Source organism: Pinus tabuliformis, chromosome J (assembly GCF_031772625.1).
Source record: "Pinus tabuliformis cultivar Carrire ecotype Pingquan chromosome J, CPIR1, whole genome shotgun sequence".
Taxonomy (NCBI): Eukaryota; Viridiplantae; Streptophyta; class Pinopsida; order Pinales; family Pinaceae; genus Pinus; species Pinus tabuliformis.
Window position 1 is genome coordinate 138,561,064 of NC_142295.1, and position 19,975 is coordinate 138,581,038.

General features: G+C 36.7%; 1 pseudogene; it reads right to left on the minus strand.

Moving 5' to 3' along the window:
- Positions 1-3,945: 3,945 nt before the first annotated feature.
- LOC149226016 (monofunctional isopimaradiene synthase, chloroplastic-like) lies at positions 3,946-13,627 on the minus strand (annotated as a pseudogene).
- Positions 13,628-19,975: the final 6,348 nt, after the last annotated feature.

The following is a 19,975-nucleotide window of genomic DNA, read 5'->3' on the forward strand; positions in this document are numbered from 1 at the left end:
GCTAGTACAAGAGCTAGGGGGTTGTAGCTCCCTTCCAGCGATAACTGGAGAACAAGAGAAGGTAGTAGCCTTCTGCAGGTGGATACCTGCGTGCTAGTATGAGTTTGTGCCAGTACAAGATTGTGAACATGTTTTTCTTATCTGAAAGAAAACAGTAGCACGTGGTTTTTGTCCCGCATTGGGTTTCCACCTTACATCATGGTGTTCGTGTGTGTCTCTTATGTGTGATGATCTGTTCTGTTTAACTGCACTTGTTTACTGCTTATATGGATAATGAAGTTTTGATGCTCTAATTAAAGATCGACATATGAAGGATTCATTGAATCATAAGTTTAAAAGATATAAGCTAGTTGCATTAAACACAGTTGCGTGTACACGCGGGTTCCCTTAACTGAAGTAGCGTATATGAATCTGATTATGAAATGAAAAAGTTTTATTGATCAGATAATACTGATTCACTCCCCCTCTCAGTATTATTTCCAACATACTTGCATTCACCACATTTTTTTTTCAAACTTCTCTTTCATGCTATAGAACAGGGAAACATGTCCTCGGTTGTCCATTTATGATGAAGGCGTTGGGAGAATTTGACATTGAATTGATTTAAATGTGAGATGATTTCTTCTTTCATTAAAAGAAATATTAAACCACAGTAATTTTGTTAAAAATTATATAAATTTAAAATACCAAAATCTAAGTTAGGGATGTATAACTTACACAATTGGCAAAAGGAGTTTTTATCTTATATGTAATTAATTTGTGATGAATATACTTATGTATTAAAAGAAATGGAAAATTGGAAAATTTTCAAAATTTGTATACCTTGTTTGCATTTCAAATTTTGTATAACCTGACTGTGTTGGAAAATAGGGAAACTTTCAAGATCTGTATAAACTGATTGTATCGGAAAATAGGGAAATTTTCAAACTTTGTACAAACCAATTGATATTTAAAAAGAAAACAAAACATAAAAATAAATTAAGTATTGCTCTTAAAAATTAATTTCTATTTTTCAAAAATTCAGTTTAATGTAGAAAAATCTTTATAAATTAATCAATATCTTTATAAACTAGTCAAATTCAATAACACATCTGACTTGGCGACTTTTTCAGAACAAAATCAGTTGTATATATATTAACGCCATAAGGCGTTCACCTCTGAAATCAACTCGCCTCTTGTCTTACATGTATTATTATGATTGGTCTGTTATAATGTTAGACGATTAAACTATTTACCACAGTTGATTAAAAATCTAGTTATAACTGAAATAATATGTATCTTGAAACCATATGAATAGCAAGAAGATGCCTGCAACCAACCCAACACTTTCCCTGCAATTCGATGCCTGTCCTCCAAAACCCAACGCTTTCCCTGAATTTGATTTAGTGAAGGTGTTTTTTCTCATGGTTTTCTAGTAACTTATTTGAGACCATTTCGCTGAGGGTTTATATGTCTTTATTTTTCATTCTTTTATATTTAGATTCAAAGCCTCATAGGTTATAGTTGCAGGAGCATTCTTGGCCTCGTCTCCAACAGGTTAAACTACTACTCGAAATCCATACACAAGTATCCACTCTCCATCTAGTCGATTAGGGTTTTCACTGTTGCCATTTTATTATTTTATTTTCGTAAGCATACTACTCATTTATGGAGTTTTTGTTCCCAGGTTCATGTTTCCCAGTGGGTTTCTTCCTGAGCGAATTATATATACTAGTTGGGTTCTGTTTTTTGTTCTTACTGTTCGTCGAATACTTGTCTTTAGGTCTTCATTGTTTATATACAGGTTGTCATTTTAATTCACTCTTGGCATTGTAGTGCTACAGGAACCTCATCAGGTTCAATCCTCGTCCACTCTTGCTCGGATTGAATTTCAGGAAATTGACCTTCGCCTTCCCGTTTGGTTTCAAGTGTAGTTCTTTATTAGCTACCATCCTCAGCACAAGCATAAGCCCCTGTAACAATATTCAAAATGTGGCTAGAGTTGCTTTACAGTATATGTAGATGAGGGTATGCCCCCTTTATCTGCTATGGCGGAGAGTTGGGCTCTTGCTATGAGTACATCTTTTCTTGCCAGACATACATTTTTGCATACTAGACAACAATTAACATGGTACTTTTTTTTAACTTGGATACATGCATTTTTGCGTACCAGATAGCAATTAAGATGTTATTTTTTTTAACTTGGATTACTGGGATTATAGTTGAATATATTTTCTTCAAGTTTGTTGTATTGGATGCTATTTTACCAACTTGTCTGATTTTGTTTGCATTTTATTTTTTATTTTTACTTTTTACTTCATTTTCATTTATTCATGTTACTATAATTGACTTAGTCTTCCAAATCCCTGTCCTCATTATGAGCTTCTTGCATAGCTTACTTTTGAAGGGAATTTCCAAATGCAATGTTATGTTTGCAAAATAACTATGGTTTCAAGGTGGCCAAATTTTCCTTCTGGCATGTTGCTAATTTTTATTCAATTTTCTGTCCAATTTGATGTCTCACTTGAATTTGGAGTATTTTATTCTATTCATAAGGTATCTCTTCATCATTTTGATCTGATCTAGTTAGTTTTATAATACCCAACAACTAATTTGAATAGTATTTTTTTATTAGCTAGCATCCTGAGCACAAGGATAAGCCCCTGTAGCAATATTGAAAATGTGGCTAGAGTTGCTATACAGTATATGTAGATGAGGGTATGTCCCCTTTGTCTGCTATGGCGGAGATTTGGGCTCTTTCTATGAGTACCTCATAAAACTCAGCCTCATATGTTAGTTGCAACATCTTCTTTGAGGACAAGAACACAGGTCCTTGAGCTGCAATCATGGTTTTAATACCAATCCATCTTTTGACTTCTTCCTTGCTTGGTAGCAATTTACAGTAAACTTTGTACCTTAAAATCCAGTATGTTCGAAACTTGTTTGGATCAAACACTGATGTATCCAAGGTTTTAAAATGGGCATCTCTAAAATTTTGGAAAAGAAATTGAAGCACTTGGCAAGTTTTGGCCTCCCAGAAGATGATGTCAAAGAGCTTGCTAGGAGGAACCCAATCATATTGGCTCTTTAAATGGATAAAGTGCATAAAATCATGGACTATTTCGTACATACTGTAGGGATTCCTGCAAAGTTTATTTTAACACATTCTAAGCTCATGTTATGTAGTTTAGAGTTCCAAATCATCACAGATTTTTGAAATCTATTAGTGCAATGCAACCTTCAAAGCATCTACCATGGAGAAAGCTAAAAGAACTTGGCACTAATAGTTTACAATCTTTGGTAGGGAACCAAAGACTACCCAGTCAACTTTTAAACAACTTATTGTTTGGTGTGATGCAATTGCAATGGATTTTGTGGTTCGCCCTCCATCAAATATTGACCCACATGAAATTTGAGCTCGTGCCAAACAACCGAAGCAAGATGAGAGGCTATGATTATTGAGTTGCTAAATATAAACTTTTTAAATTTATATTTGTGTCTCCATGCAAAAGGGGCTCACCATTTGTTAGTTCTTCTTTATATAGCTTTTACCCAAATGTTAACTATTTAACTAACAACCAACCATATTTTGTTCAAAGCCTATCTTAACTCAAGTGACAAAAAGATAATTAAATGACATGTCAACTAAAACTGCAATAGCCCAATTTTCAGCAAGCACTATGACCTTTGCTTCAGGTTTAAGTTTCCCAAAATGTGATCAACTAATAACATTAATATTTAATAGAATATCTAACAACCCTTACAATTTACAACTAACATTATGGTGTCTACTCAGCAATTAGGGTGCCCAACATATATAGATTTCTAGATTACCAAGACTGTAGCAATTAGGGTGCCCAACATATATAGATTTCTAGATTACCAAGACTGTAGTTAAATTCTCGTTGATAATATCTGAAAGCTTGTGGTAGTGTAATGTTTTCCCATCATTCCTAGAAGACAAATTTACTTAACTATTTCTTCCCCATGATGGTCTAACTGGACCGTAATCCTTTTGCATCTTTGCTTTTTAGTCGTTGCAACTTCCCTCCCAACACTGCACATTTGTCTTCCACTGATTCGAGCTGCAATGTTCTTTGACCTTTCCTCAACAATTATAAGGTCGGACGTCTGGGGCCTCTTCTGCGCAATTAGCATACCAGATAGACATATTGTCTTGTCAGACGGACATTATTTCATACTAGATAGCAATTACCATGGTATTGATATTTTTACTTGGATTACTGGGATTGTTGTTGAATAGATTTTCTTCAAGTTTGTTGTACAAACTACTATTTTACCAACTTGTCTAATTTTTTTTGCATTATATTTTTTATTTTTACTTTTTACTTCATTCTAATTTATTTGTGTTACCATCATTGACTTAGTCTTCGGAATCCTTGTCCTCATTATGAGCTTGCTACATAGTTTACCTTTGAAGGGAATTTCCAAATGCAATGTTATGTTTGAAAAATAACTACGATTTCAAGGTGGCTAAATTTTCCTCATTACATGTTGCTAATTTTTATTCAATTTTGTGTCCAATTTGATGTCTCACTTCAATTTGGATTCTTTTACTCTATTCATAAGGTATCTCTTCATCAATTTGATCTAATATTGTAAAATATTTAACTAAAAACCAACCATATTTTGTTCAAAGCCTATCTTAACACAATTGATAAAAAGATAAATAAATGACATGTCAACTAAAACTGCAATAGCCCAATTTTTAGCGAGCACTATGACCTTTGCTTCAGGTTTAAGTTTCCCAACATGTAACGAGCTAATAACATTCATATTTAATAGAATATCTAATAACCCTTACAATTTGCAACTAACATTATGGTGTCTACTCAACAATTAGGGTGCCCGACATATATAGATTTCTGGATTACCAAGACTGTAGTTAAATTCTCATTTCTGGATTACCAAGACTGTAGTTAAATTCTCGTTGATAATATCTGAAAGCTTGATGTAGTGTAATGTTTTTCCACCATGCCTAGAAGACAATTTTACTTAACTGTTTCTTCCCCATGATGGTCTACCTGGACCGTAATCCTTTTACATCTTTGATTTTTAGTCATTGCAACTTCCCTCCAAACATTGTACATTTGTCTTGCATTGACTCAAGCTGCAATGTTCTTTGACCTTTCCTCAGCAATTATAAGGCCAGACGTCTAGGGCCTCTTCTCAGCAATTAGCGTACCAGACAGACATCTTTTCTTGCCAGACAGACATTTTTGCATACCAGATAGCAATTACCATAGCATTGTTTTTTTTACTTGGATTACTGGGATTGTAGTTGAATAGATTTTCTTCAAGTTTGTTGTACGAACTACTATTTTACCAACTTGTCTGATTTTGTTTGCATTATATTTTTTATTTTTACTTTTTACTTCATTTTAATTTATTTGTGTTACCATCATTGACTTAGTCTTCGGAATCCCTGTCCTCATTATGAGCTTGCTGCATAGCTTACTTTTGAAGGGAATTTCCAAATGCAATGTTATGTTTGAAAAATAACTACGGTTTCAAGGTGGCCAAATTTTCCTTATGACATGTTGCTAATTTTTATTCAATTTTGTGTCCAATTTGATGTCTCACTTGAATTTGGATTCTTTTATTCTATTCCTAAGGTATCTCTTCATCAGTTTGATCTGATATTGTTAGTTTTATAATAGCCATCAACTAATTTGAACAATATTTTAGATGCAAGAACTAGAAACTGAGCTAGATACAATGATCAGGCTTTAAGATTTTGATCAAAACAAGATTCAAGCAATCCTGCTATCAATTTTTTTTTTTTAAATAATAGCCAGATTCTAGCCATTTTTTACCTTCCTGGCAAATTTGAAGTCTTTGTAAACAATGCCCCTAGTAATTAATTATAAAGCATTCCCTTCTTCATGTTCATTCCTCGACACAATATCCTGCACACCCTAAACCAATTTGGCCTTTGTTTCGCGCAACTATACCAACTATACAGGTTGAACTGCCTCCTTGTGCAAGGTATCTCTGCCTCCTTATGTGATGCGTGCTTCTGACCTGAAACGCTAATATGGAAATATTTTATTGAGCTTAAAAACACACAAATTTTGTCTAGTGAATAATCACATGTATCACCAAGTCTGCGCCCTTCTCTATATAGAATCCAACTGCTCTTCAATTCAAGTGAACTAGCTCCTTAAACCCAAGTCAAACTATTTCACCGAACTCAAGTCTAACTAGCATCTTGAACTCAAGCGAATTGGCCTCTTGAACTCGAGTCAAACTACCTAACTGAACTAAAGTCGAACTGAGATAAAATCTCAATGCATGCTGAGTTTGATTTGATGTTTTTAACCAAAGTAAAATTAGAGAATTTTCCTAAATCAACTCTCAATGCATGCTGAGTTTGATTTGCTGTTTTTAACTAAAGTAAAATTAGAGAATTTTTCTAAGTCAACTCTAAGAGAAAGTAAGACTGCGCCTTCTAACTAGCATCTTGAACTCAAGCGAATTGGCCTCTTGAACTCGAGTCAAACTATCTAACTGAACTAAAGTCGAACTGAGATAAAATCTCAATGCATGCTGAGTTTGATTTGCTGTTTTTAACTAAAGTAAAATTAGAGAATTTTCCTAAGTCAACTCTCAATGCATGCTGTGTTTGATTTGCTGTTTTTAACTAAAGTAAAATTAGAGAATTTTCCTAAGTCAACTCTAAGAGAAAGTAAGACTGCACCTTACCTTCATATGCCGGTTCTTCTACCAAATTTATTTCACTTCTAAATTTAGAAGAACCTTTCCTCCTCTAACTTCAATTAACAAATTTCTCTTCTACTTCTACTTCGGATATTTCTACTTATTTTCAGGCCTTTACAAAGGCAAAGTCCTTAAATTAATGCCACCATTTCTGTTGCATTGTGGGTTGTAAAGTGCAGAAAATCATGGACTATTTTGTACATACTATAGGGCTTCCTGCAAAGTTTCTTTTAACACATTCTAAGCTCATGTTGTGTAGTTTAGAGTTTAGAATCAAGCCTCGTCACAAAGTTTTGAAATCTATTAGTGCAATGCAACCCTCGAAGCGTCTACCATGGAGAAAGTTGAAAGCACTTGGCACTAATAGTTACAATCTTTGGTAGGGAACCAAAGACTGCTCAGTCAGCTTTTATACAACTTATTGGTGGTTCTCTCAAATGTATTTTAAATATCACCCTATGAATTTGTCACCAATTGAAATGTAATAGTGACTGCATGACATTTAATTAGTGTGGTTGATGCAGGGTTGGTGGAAAACATAACCAACATAGCCAGAAAAGGCAGTTCTCTCAAATGTACTTTAAATATCACCCTATGAAGTTGTCACCAATTAAAATATAATACTGACTACATGACTTTTAATTAGTGTGGTTGATGCAGGGTAAGTTACTTTACCAATCGACTCTTCAACTGGATGAGAGTCAATATTAATCAGAGATGTCAACATTCTTATCATGGATGCCAAAGCTGATATCAACTCTCCACGAAGTTGTTCATTTCTAGTCCTAGGTAGGCACCAAGGTAAACTAGACTATGAAAACCACACCTATGGGGCCATCCATCACTAGTGGAGAGTCTTATCCACACCTAGAAATTTCTCTCCCTATGGTAAATATGCCCTGCAAAATCCCTCTATGGCTGATCCACCCTTGCAAATCGCACTTATTTTCATCTAAGGGCAAATCATATTGCCTTGGTTGTACATTGGACATATTTGGTTTTTCTATGAAAGCCATGCGTTTAGTTTTGTAATGTCGTCTAAAAGTATAATGAAGGAAAGTATCCCTCATTCTTCTTTTATTGGGCACTCCACAGATCAACATGGATTAGAAGCCACCTCTTAAACAATAGTCTACTGAATTAATATTGAATGTGCAGGAAAGAGAAATTGATGCTTGTAGACATGCTATGCAGATAGCGAAAATGAGCATGGAAACAAACATTGGAGATATTGACAAAACTGGTCAATTGGTAGAGTAACCTGTAATGCTTGAAAAATCAGCTCAGCTTACTTCAGAGGCCACCTATTATTGGAATCTTAATGACTTAGCATTCGTTATGTAAAAATATAAACGATATTTTTTAGATACATTGCAAGTTGCAACAACATTAATGGCTTTCGATCTCAAATTCTCTATCTATTATTGCTTGGCAGCAATTTAGAGAAAGCTTTGTACCCCGACATCCAGTATGTTCAAAACTTGTTCGAATGAGACACTGATGTACCCAGGGTAATGTTAGTGTTTTCTCTTTATTTTCTATTTTTGAAAGACATTTTGTTTATGTTAGATAAACTTGACCCTATGGTGGAGTTGAGGTTATATCAGCAATTATGGTTAACAATTGTGGTTTTGGGCACCTAGTATTGGTGACTCATGGTATTAAGCTCATGGTATTACATGTAGTAGAAGCCCTTGAAAGGCTTGTGTATTCTCCATTGTAAGCAGCAATGGTTGAGTGGTGAAAGCTCTTGGTCAGCTTGGCTGTGTTTTAGCCAAGGACAGTAATAGATCTATTGTTGGTTGGTTTTTCCCCCAATTGGGGTTTTCTAGATAATCATGGTGTACATAGTTTGAATGTGTATTTCTTGATTGTTATATTTATTTCTCTTGAACCCTAACAAGTGGTATTAGAGCTCTGGTTGGAAAGGGCCTTAGATAGCTGTTCGAAATGTTCCCATCGACCAAGTGGTGGCGCTGGTTGAAGAAATAGCTCGTTGCACAAACTAGCAATGTTCGTTGAGTGATGGTTCGATGAGGAGAAAGAAGAAAATGAAGTCTGAAGGCTTTGCCAAAAATGTCTGTGTGAATTTTGCCATTCAATTGCATGAAGTGCTCCCAATATTGTCCATCTCTGGATGAGAAGAGGAGGACGTGCTACATGTTAAGCCATAAGTTGCAGTGTGATGGGGAGGATGAGGCGTGTAAGTATGTAACTACTGGATGTAAAAACCTCGTGCTGCGTGTTAAGCTGTGAGTTGTTGCATGCTGGGAGGAGGAGCGCATGTATTCTCTGCGTGGTGGTAAGAGGAAGCCAGAGCCGCAACACTACATGTCGTTGCTAGTTCGGTCCATTTGTTGATTTACAATTGACGAGGAGCCCTACGTTGCTGGTCTATTTGTTGGTTTACCCAGTTTGCATGAAGCCCTCTACCATTTTTTTTCTGAAGAGTCACGTGAAGAGGGTGTGCATGATGTCGTCTGTCCATTCTGCATGAAGCCGCTTTAGAGCTGCGTGGGTTGCGGGTGCAGGAGTGACCCCTCTGTGTGCAGAGCTAAAGCCACGTGAAGAGTGCGTTGGGGGTGTTGGATTTGTTGCTGCCTGAACCCCATCAAGTTGTTGTTGCCTATTGAACTTGGGTAACATGAAATTTGAAATAAAAATTCAGTTACAAGAGAAGGGTTAAATAGTGGATAGGATTCTTACATGGTGAAATACATGGTTAAACTTGTACGAGTTCAAATTGTGTGTGTGTCAGGATAGCAACAAAATAAAAAATAAAATGATAATTTTCATGTAAATGGGTATACAACTTTAAGACCTAGTAAGGCATGCGTACCCGAGTACATCACTCGTAAAGTCTGAATGTCCACTTGGGTAATATGGGGATGCATGTGGTGGTATGATGAAACATCCTAAACTAGGACAGCATGTGAGATTATCAAATACCCTAACATTGACTCGGTAGGGCCTAGAGGTGAGTGGTGGCTGGCTCACTTGGCAGATTTGGCCAAGGAAAACCCAAAGTCAAGTTTAAATGGGGGATTGTTAGATAAACTTGACCCTATGGTGGAGTTGAAGTTATGCCAACAGTTATGGTTAACGGTTGTGGTATTGGGCACCTAGTATTGGTGACTCATGGTATTGAGCTCATGGTATTACACGTAGTTGAAGCCCTTAAAAGGCTCGTGTATTCTCCATTGTAGTCAGCCATGGTTGAGCAGTGAAAGCTCAAGTTATTGGCCGGCTTGGTTGTGTTTTAGCCAAGGACAATAATAGATCTATTGTTGGTCGGTTTTTCCGCCAATTGGGGTTTTCCACATAATCATGATGTACATGGTTTGAATGTGTATTTCTTGATTGTTATATTTATTTCTCTTTAACCCTAACAGTTTATTCCTTTTTTTTTCAATAATTCTTTATATGTCACAGTTCTTCTCAAATTTGCATTTCCTTTAAAACATTTGATGCAATTGGTAGTATATTGGCAATTTGTAGTACATATCAACATGTTTGTGTGTGAAATTTTGTCTTTCCTCTTTTACCTTTCTATCCTTCAAAAAAAACTAATTAGGCTTTTGATCTATTAAATATATATAAAAAGGAAAGAGATTAAATATACAAAGTCTATACCTTTTAAATGCTTCGTTGAACAGCTTGATGTTTTCTAAAGATGCATGCGTGTCATATAGGTCGTCTAAAATGACCAGGCAGACGGTAGTTTTTGTAAAAATGGCTCTACACGTAGCGAGCTCTGGTTCAAACATAGTAGACGCTATTGAGAAATATATTTCAGCCACACGGTCGCGGGTGAAATTGAGCTCTGCAAACCCCGATGATTTCCACCACCTTTGAACAATTCGAGATACACTTTAAACTTTCAGGCAAGCCGATAGACCATATGATCAGTTGGAGCATTGAATTTATTAAAAAAAAAACGAATATGAATTGGAACATTGGACTTAAAAAATAGCAAACAACACCTTCGGAGCTCGAGAATCTCCTTTTGCTGCATGGACTGCACATTATTGAAGTCCAGTTTGGCCAGTTCCAAATATTTCCCGTTGTTAATGTATGGCATACTGCACCCCTCAATAATAAATTATTAGAATACTTGAAGTTAGCATGTTAAAAAACGGCACTATAGACGAAACAAATGTTACAAATATTACAGGGTTTGTATCTTACGTATACATGGTTTTCCCAAGCCATACATCGTTTGGCCCGTAATGTTCAATGTAGCTTCTAGCCTCCAGTCTTGGCAGACTCCTATGCCATGGATATTTGAGCGCGTACTCCACCTGGAAATGAAATCGACATAGTTTACCAATTAATTGCCATAGTTTACCCCAGTTTTCAAATTGGTCTGCATTGTTAAAAATGGGCGGAATTCCAGGGAAAAAAGAAAAAAAAAATAGTAATGGGAATGATTAATCAAAATTTTAACAGTGGTAAAAGTAAATTCAGTACTAGATAGTCAAAATTAGTTTTGAAATTTCACAGTTGTAACTTGCATTTACAAAGTCTTGAAATTCAACATCTATAACTTGAATTCACAAAAAAATACCAGAATTTCCATAATTTTCAGAAGCAAATTTGAAAACTGGGCTTAATTGATGGGGAATTTTATAGGTGGCAACAAGGCACAGAGATGTTTAAAGATCCGGAAATATTATATTATATACCTCTCCCGAATGTTCTCTTTCAGACTCCATTTGTCTAACGCGTCCACATTTTCCAGAGCATTCCGCAGGTACCTTTCGGTACAGAGTTTTGCTTCTTCCCTGACCGTTTCTCCCGGCATTGCAACATGTGAGCAACGATTGACATTTAACACGTGTTTTACTCCTCTCTCCGTTTGACCCGAGAAGCGAAAGAACTCCCCATTCTGGTCTCTAAAAGTTTTTAAGACATCTGCCAGAAAAGTTGGCTGATGAGTTTTTTTTTTTTTTCAAAAAAAAGAAGGCTTTTCATTGATTACAATGAAAGTACAATGTTCCAGCGAAAATTGGTTGATGAGCGTTTTTTATCAAAAGCAAAAAAAACGCAAATCAACACCTACATAACCAGAGTTCATAGATTCTGGGTAGAGAAAGTTGGTTGATGAGTTTATCGGGCTGAAAAAATTCAAGTACTCGGCTATTGGTTGGCACAATTGCCAGCTAATAATATAGCTGCCAATACATGAACACATGAAGTCGTTTTTTCTTTTATGAAAAAAAAATAATATAGCTGCCAATACATCGGCACTTTGGTTTACCTACCCGCGGATACATTGTATCCATGGTGTATCAAGATTCGAAGGCCCATCGCCGTAACATCAATGACAGCGACAGCATTCTCTCTCCCCCATCCCAATGGCTGCGCATTTCTACACAAAAATATATATCCTACAATTAAATAATACTTATCCAATATATCCTAAAACAATTTCTACACAAAAATATGATAAACTATATATTAGTTCAAAAGATCCAAAAACAATTTCTACACAAAAATCCCAAAACAATTTCTACACAAAAACAATCGCAGAAATTTAAATTTTGAAATAACAACTTTATGAAGAAATATGCATAAAAAAGCATCGTGATCAGATCAGTTTAATGAAGCAAACTTTTAAGCTTAGCCTCTCGCTTCTGAATTATTTGTTTGATGCATGGCAATTCATAAGGCAAATCCATGCATACGTTTTTAGCTTCGTTCAGCACTGCTGGAAACACAATTTCAAATCCACTTGGCCGTTGATCGTCGGCTTCGTCCTCCATCATTCCAATCTGTTTCTTTAAGAATTCAATACCTGCCAGATGATATCTATGATTTATTAAAAATTATAAATATGGCTAATAGTTAGAATTTTCTATTTATTTAGAATAACAATAAGATAAAGGAAAATAGTTATTTTTTCAAAAATGTTTTTTTAGCTATAATTATATCAAAATTCATTTGTATGTGCTTTTAAAACTAGCAAGTATGATTTATCATCAAAATATTATTATTAAATAATATGTAATTTAAAACACAACAAACAATTAAATATATTATTAACAATTAAATATATCAGTATCAAACAATTAAATATATTATTAAAAATTAAATAAAATAGTAAAAATTGTGAAACACAGTATGTTTTCACAGTTATTCATACGGGGAGAATTTGCAAACCTTTGTGCACTTGTGTGTCGCCAGTACGCCATAGGGTGGGAGTAATAACGCAGGCAAGAGTAGCCAGCACTCTGTCATATGTTAGGAAATGCTTCTCTTCGCCCCAAGAGCCATCTTCCAACTGATTCTGAAGAATCCACTAGAGTGTTTGAGGAAAGTGAGGGTCAGAGCCAGCAACAGTCGGAATACTGGCTACCCAAGCAGTGTCATAGGCAGGGGCATTCGTTTCCCCATCGCCCATACCTCTGAACATACCCTTAATTTCACATATTAATGACTCCACACGCTTCTCGTCCGCCGCTGCTGCCGCCCCCTAAAATTAATAGAATACAGGTCAACGTCAACCGTATTAATTTTACAAAGAAAACATTAATTGACGAACAACCATAGTGAATAATAATACTAACCTTGTTCGATGACATTAGAGAATCAATAATATCATCCTTCCAAACTCCCTCAGGGAATTCTCGTTTCGTAAGTATACCAGCAGAAAGCGAATCTGGACGGATGCAATAAAAGATGACAAGAAATAAAAATTAAACGAAATCAATGGCTTAAAGTAAAAATCGGAATTAATGATTTGGCAGGATATACGGAATTAATGACTAATGACTTGTTAGGATGTTGAAAGCGTTTAAATTATTACGAGAATAAGCATACCAGTAGTCATATTATTAGAGTGATTAGAAAGGGGAGCTGTGCCTTCTCCGACACAAGCATGTTGGAATTTTCTGATAAATCCCATAACAAACAGACAAAAATCGCACTCTGTTTTTACACAGAAAAACAGGAAAAATTCGCTTGCTGGAAACGGTGTTTCAGCAACACAGTTTTTTTTCAGTTGCTGAAACAGGTGTTTCAGCAACGGTGTTTCAGCAACAGGAAATTTTGTCAGTTGCTGAAACAGGTGTTTCAGCAACGTAATTTTGACGTCAGGTAATTTTTGAGTTACGACGTGTTTCAGCAACGCTGATCGTCGTGTTTCAGCAACGGTGACAGTATAACAACAACAAGAAAAATTTAACTTGTATTTATCAAAATAAACTAACTGTTACAGATTTGTCTTCCTCATACAGAGGGAATTTCAAAACTTCTATTGCTGAACATCTACTTCAGAAATTCACTAAGGAACGATTCTGTTCCACACAGATGAACATAAAAAACAAATTACATTCAAATTTCTGCACTGCTGTGCATTTCACTCTTCTGAAATTATTCTTCTTCCTCTTTTTTTCACGCTGCTGCATGCTTTCCTCTGTTCTGTGTGATTCTTCAGCTGCTGCTGCTGCTTCTTCTAACATTCTAACTTTAAAACAGAACTGCTGTGCGGTATTTATAAGCTGAAAGATATCTGATTAAAACAATAAAATATTACAAAATATCTTTTAATGTTTATCACAGAATTTATTGCAGCAAGGCGGTGATGCCTTTATCAAAATCAAGTCGGCTGTCTGCAGGGGAAATCAGCTGAAACTTTAATGCATATTTATGTGCAAAAATATCAAAGGCGACTTTGCTGCACCGAACAGGCTGAAACATTTACTGCAAATCAGATTCATGTACAGCTGTTCATTGTTGCAGTTGGAATTAAATTCCAACACTTCCCCTTAATTTCAACTGCTGCATACCCAGACATTTTCTGAAATGATCAAAACCTTTCTTTGCTAATGGTTTTGTCAAGATGTCTGCAAGCTGATCCTCTGTTCTGCAGTGCTGCAAAACAATCTCACCATTGTTAACCAATTCACGTATGAAGTGATATTTGGTGTCTATGTGCTTTGTTCTTTTATGAAAAACAGAGTTTTTAGACAATGCTATTGCTGAGCTATTGTCACAGTAAATGGTTGTGCCATTTTCTTGTTCATGACACAAATCTTTGAGAACTCTTCTCAGCCATACTGCTTGGCATGCTGCTGCTGTTGCTGCCACATACTCTGCCTCTGCTGTTGATAAAGCCACAACTGGTTGCTTCTTGGAAGCCCATGAGATGGCTCCCGATCCCATATGAAACACATATCCTGATGTGCTTTTCCTATCATCAACACTTCCAGCCCAGTCACTGTCAGTGTAACTTGTCAACATGAAACTTTCAGAAGAGGAGTATAAAATACCAAACCCCTTCGTTCCATTCACATACCTTAGAATTCTCTTGGCTGCCTGCCAATGAGTCTCTTTCGGTCTTTCCATAAATCTGGAGATTAAACTCACAGCGTGCATAATGTCCGGCCTAGTTGCAGTCAAGTACATAAGGCTGCCAACTATGCTCTTGTACAATTTTGGATCAAAATATTTGCTGCTGTCTTCTTTGGTTAATTTCAGCCCCACTACTGTTGGAGTCACAGCAGCCTTGCTGTTCTGCATGTTAAATCTCTTCAAAACAGCTTCTACATATTTATCTTGAGAAATGAAAACACCATTTTCACTTTGGTCTACTTCAATTCCAAGAAAATATCTTAAGAAGCCTAAGTCAGTCATTTCAAATTCACTCTTCATGACTGCTTTAAAATCAGCAATGAGAGAAGCATCATTGCTAGTAAAAATCAGATCATCTACATATAAAACAACAATAATAATCTTACCGTCATTCTGCTTTATGTAGAGTGTGGGTTCACCATCACACTTAGCAAACCCATTCTCAATAAGATAAGCATCAATTCTGCTGTACCATGCTCTTGGAGCTTGCTTCAGCCCATAAAGAGCCTTCTTCAGTTTACAAACTTTATGCTCTTGTCCTTCAACTTCATAGCCCGGAGGTTGATCAACATAAACCTCTTCTTTTAACACTCCATTCAGGAATGCAGATTTAACATCCATCTGATAAATCTTCCATTTGTGTTGTGCTGCAATAGACAACACTGTTCTGACTGTTTCCATCCTTGCTACTGGTGCAAAGGTTTCATCATAGTCTCTGCCTTGTTGCTGCTTGTAGCCTTTCACAACAAGCCTTGCTTTGTGCCTGTCAATCTTACCTTCGGCATTACTCTTGGTCTTATAAACCCACTTAACTCCAATGGCATCTTTGCCTTTAGGGAGATCCACTAACTCCCATGTTTTACTCTTCTCTATTGCACCAATTTCTTCATTCATTGCTTCAATCCATTTATCTTCATTTACAGCATCTTCAAAATGGATTGGGTCATCAATATGACAATACAAAGCGAATAATGAATTCAGACCGGTATTGTTACTTACCTCTCCTTGTTCATAAATCTCACTCAGATTTCTGAATCTTGGTCTTCTTGGTGTGCTTGGAGTTCCATCCGAACTTGAGGGTGTATTTGATCCCTGTGCTGTTTCAGCAGTTGCTGTTTCAGCAATTGCTGTTTGTGGTGTAACAGCAACTGTTCTTCCTTGACTTCTCAAGGCTGTTCGGATTCCAGCTTGTGGTGTGGTTTGTTGTACTTGCTGTGGTGTAGGAGGAGCCACCAAGGAAGGATTATTTGCTGCTGTCCCTTCCTCTTCTTCTTCATGAGACACTATTGTCTTCACATTCACTGTTTTATCCAAGCTTCCATCCCAAGCTTCATCTTCAATGAACTGCACATCTCTGCTTACTATTAACTTCTTGGTGGATGGATTATAGAGTTTATATGCCTTTGACTCATCACAATAGCCAATAAAGACACACTTCTCCCCCTTACTATCAAGCTTTTTCCTTAGCTGATCCGGTACATGTGCATATGCCACACAACCGAATACTCTCATGTGAGTGACAGTTTGCTTTTGACCACTCCATGCCTCTTCTGGTATTCTGTTCATGACAGCTTTAGTTGGGCATCTATTCAAGATGTAAACTGCGCAAGTAACAGCTTCTGCCCAATACTCATACGGCAAATGTTTTGCCTTCAGCATACTTCTGACCATGTCAAGAATGGTCCTATTCTTTCTTTCAGCAACACCGTTTTGCTGAGGTGTATACCTTGCTGTGAACTGCTTTTGTATGCCATTTTCTTTGCAAAAACGCAGAAATTCTTGGGAGATGTACTCTCCTCCTCTATCTGTTCTGAGCACTTTGATATAATGCCCACTCTGCTTTTCAACAAGAGTTTTGAAGTGGCGGAATTTCTCAAACACTTCACTCTTCTGTTTTAGCATATACACCCATGTCTTTCTGGTGTAATCATCAATAAAAGTTAAAACATATCTATTTCCAGCAAATGATGGTATTTGCATCGGTCCACACACATCAGAGTGAACTATTTCCAAGGGTGCTTTTGCCCTTATACTCTTTCCTGCTGGAAAGCTTTCCTTATGTTGCTTTCCCAAGATGCAGCCTTCACAAAGGCTGTCCGGTTTCTCAATCAACGGCAATCCCTTTACCATGCCCTTTCTGTGCAACAGATTCAGGCCTCCGAAATTGAGATGTCCAAATCTCAAATGCCACAACCAATTCACATCTTTCACCTGTTCTTGAAAGACTTCTTGTGTTACAGCCGCAATAGTTCTGCCTTCCTTCAAATCTGCACTGAGTTTGAGAGGAAACATTCTATTGCTAGTCATCTGCACCTGTGCAATGATCTTCTTACTTGGAGGTATGTCTCTGATAGTACACAAATCATCTTTGAAGAACACGTTGTAACCTTTGTTCATGAGCTGTCCAATGCTCAAAAGATTACATTTCAGACCAGGTACATAGTATACAGCTTGCACAGTCATCTGTTCTCCATTTTTTGCTCGGATATTGACATTGCCTTTACCCTTGACAGTTATCTTATCATCAGTCCCTGTTGTTACCTCAGATTTCACATTTTCATCCAGATTGGCAAACATTGCAATATTTCCAGTCATGTGATTACTACAACCTGAGTCTAAGAACCAAAAATCATCTTGTTTGTCTTGTGCTATGTTACATGTTAACAGCACATTCTTTGGGTTCTTATCTTCTTCATTTGCAAAATTAACATTCTGCCTATTGTTCATGTCATTTTGTTTTTTCTTGCATTCATTGGCATAGTGTCCAAATTTTTTACAATAATGACATTGGACTTGGGATTTGTCATACCTTTGTCCATGAGCTTGCTGTTTGCTTGAACCTTCAGCTTGGTTCTGATTGCAGCTCCTTCCGCTTGTGCTAGCTGGATAATTTCTGCCTCTGTTTTGGCTTCTTCCACGACCTCTGTAATTTGCTCTGCCTCTACCTCTTCTTTGGCCAAAAGACATCTGAGTCTTGAATGCTTGCTCAAAAGAGGAATCTGTTCCTCTACTCAGTCTGTGTTCATGAGACAACAGAGAAGCACTCAGCTCATCTACCGTGAAATGTGAGAGATCTTTTGTTTCTTCTATTGCCACCACAATAGATTCAAACCTTGAGGGTAAACATCTCAAGATTTTCTCTACAATCCTTCTATCTTCAAGAATCTCACCATGAGATCTTATCTGGGTTATCAAGCCAATAACCTGAGTGAAGAATGAATCTATTGTATCAGATTCCTTCATGCTGAGATTTTCAAAGTCTCTCCTCAACATCTGCAACTTTACAGTCTTCACCTTCTCCATGCCTTGATAGACAGTTTGGAGAATATCCCATGCCTCTTTGGACTTTTTTGCTGCTGCAATCCGCGGAAAAACACTTTCATGTACTGATTGGAAGAGGAAAAAGAGGGCTTTGGCATCCTTCTTTCTGTCACCCTTCAATTGGTCTCTTTCTGCTGCTGTCAAAGCAGCCAGTGCTGTTGCATCTGCAGGTTCAGCATAACCTGTTTCAACCAGCTCCCATATTCCTTGAGAAGCAAACAATGCTTTCATTGTTATGGACCAATAACTGTAATTTTTCCCATTAAACTGAGGCAGTTGGGGATTTGTCAAACCTGTTCCAGCATCTGCCATCTTAACCTGTACTGGTAAAGAAAAGATACTATCTGTATTTTGAAAAACAAGCAAAAACTTTCTCTGCTGGAAAAAATCTGCTCAACAAACTTCTTACAGCTCCTACAGTGAAAAACAAGCTCTGTTTTTTACTCACTGAGTGCCTAGACTAGCTCCGATACCATGTTGGAATTTTCTGATAAATCCCATAACAAACAGACAAAAATCGCACTCTGTTTTTACACAGAAAAACAGGAAAAATTCGCTTGCTGGAAACGGTGTTTCAGCAACACAGTTTTTTTTCAGTTGCTGAAACAGGTGTTTCAGCAACGGTGTTTCAGCAACAGGAAATTTTGTCAGTTGCTGAAACAGGTGTTTCAGCAACGGTGTTTCAGCAACGTAATTTTGACGTCAGGTAATTTTTGAGTTACGACGTGTTTCAGCAACGCTGATCGTCGTGTTTCAGCAACGGTGACAGTATAACAACAACAAAAAAAATTTAACTTGTATTTATCAAAATAAACTAACTGTTACAGATTTGTCTTCCTCATACAGAGGGAATTTCAAAACTTCTATTGCTGAACATCTACTTCAGAAATTCACTAAGGAACGATTCTGTTCCACACAGATGAACATAAAAAACAAATTACATTCAAATTTCTGCACTGCTGTGCATTTCACTCTTCTGAAATTATTCTTCTTCCTCTTTTTTTCACGCTGCTGCATGCTTTCCTCTGTTCTGTGTGATTCTTCAGCTGCTGCTGCTGCTTCTTCTAACATTCTAACTTTAAAACAGAACTGCTGTGCGGTATTTATAAGCTGAAAGATATCTGATTAAAACAATAAAATATTACAAAATATCTTTTAATGTTTATCACAGAATTTATTGCAGCAAGGCGGTGATGCCTTTATCAAAATCAAGTCGGCTGTCTGCAGGGGAAATCAGCTGAAACTTTAATGCATATTTATGTGCAAAAATATCAAAGGCGACTTTGCTGCACCAAACAGGCTGAAACATTTACTGCAAATCAGATTCATGTACAGCTGTTCATTGTTGCAGTTGGAATTAAATTCCAACAAAGCAATGATCTTGCTTGAACCTGCATAGTCAAAAATATTAATAAGAAGCCGAGTTGAAAGTAACGCCACATAAAACTTCAAATTATATGCCTGTGCCTACCAGATCGTAGGTTCTGTTTGGTGCCACTGCTTCCGGTATTAAGCGTGATGAAAACACATGGAATGCATTGTCTGCTCAGCTGAGGTGCATTCAGTGTCGTAGGAACGG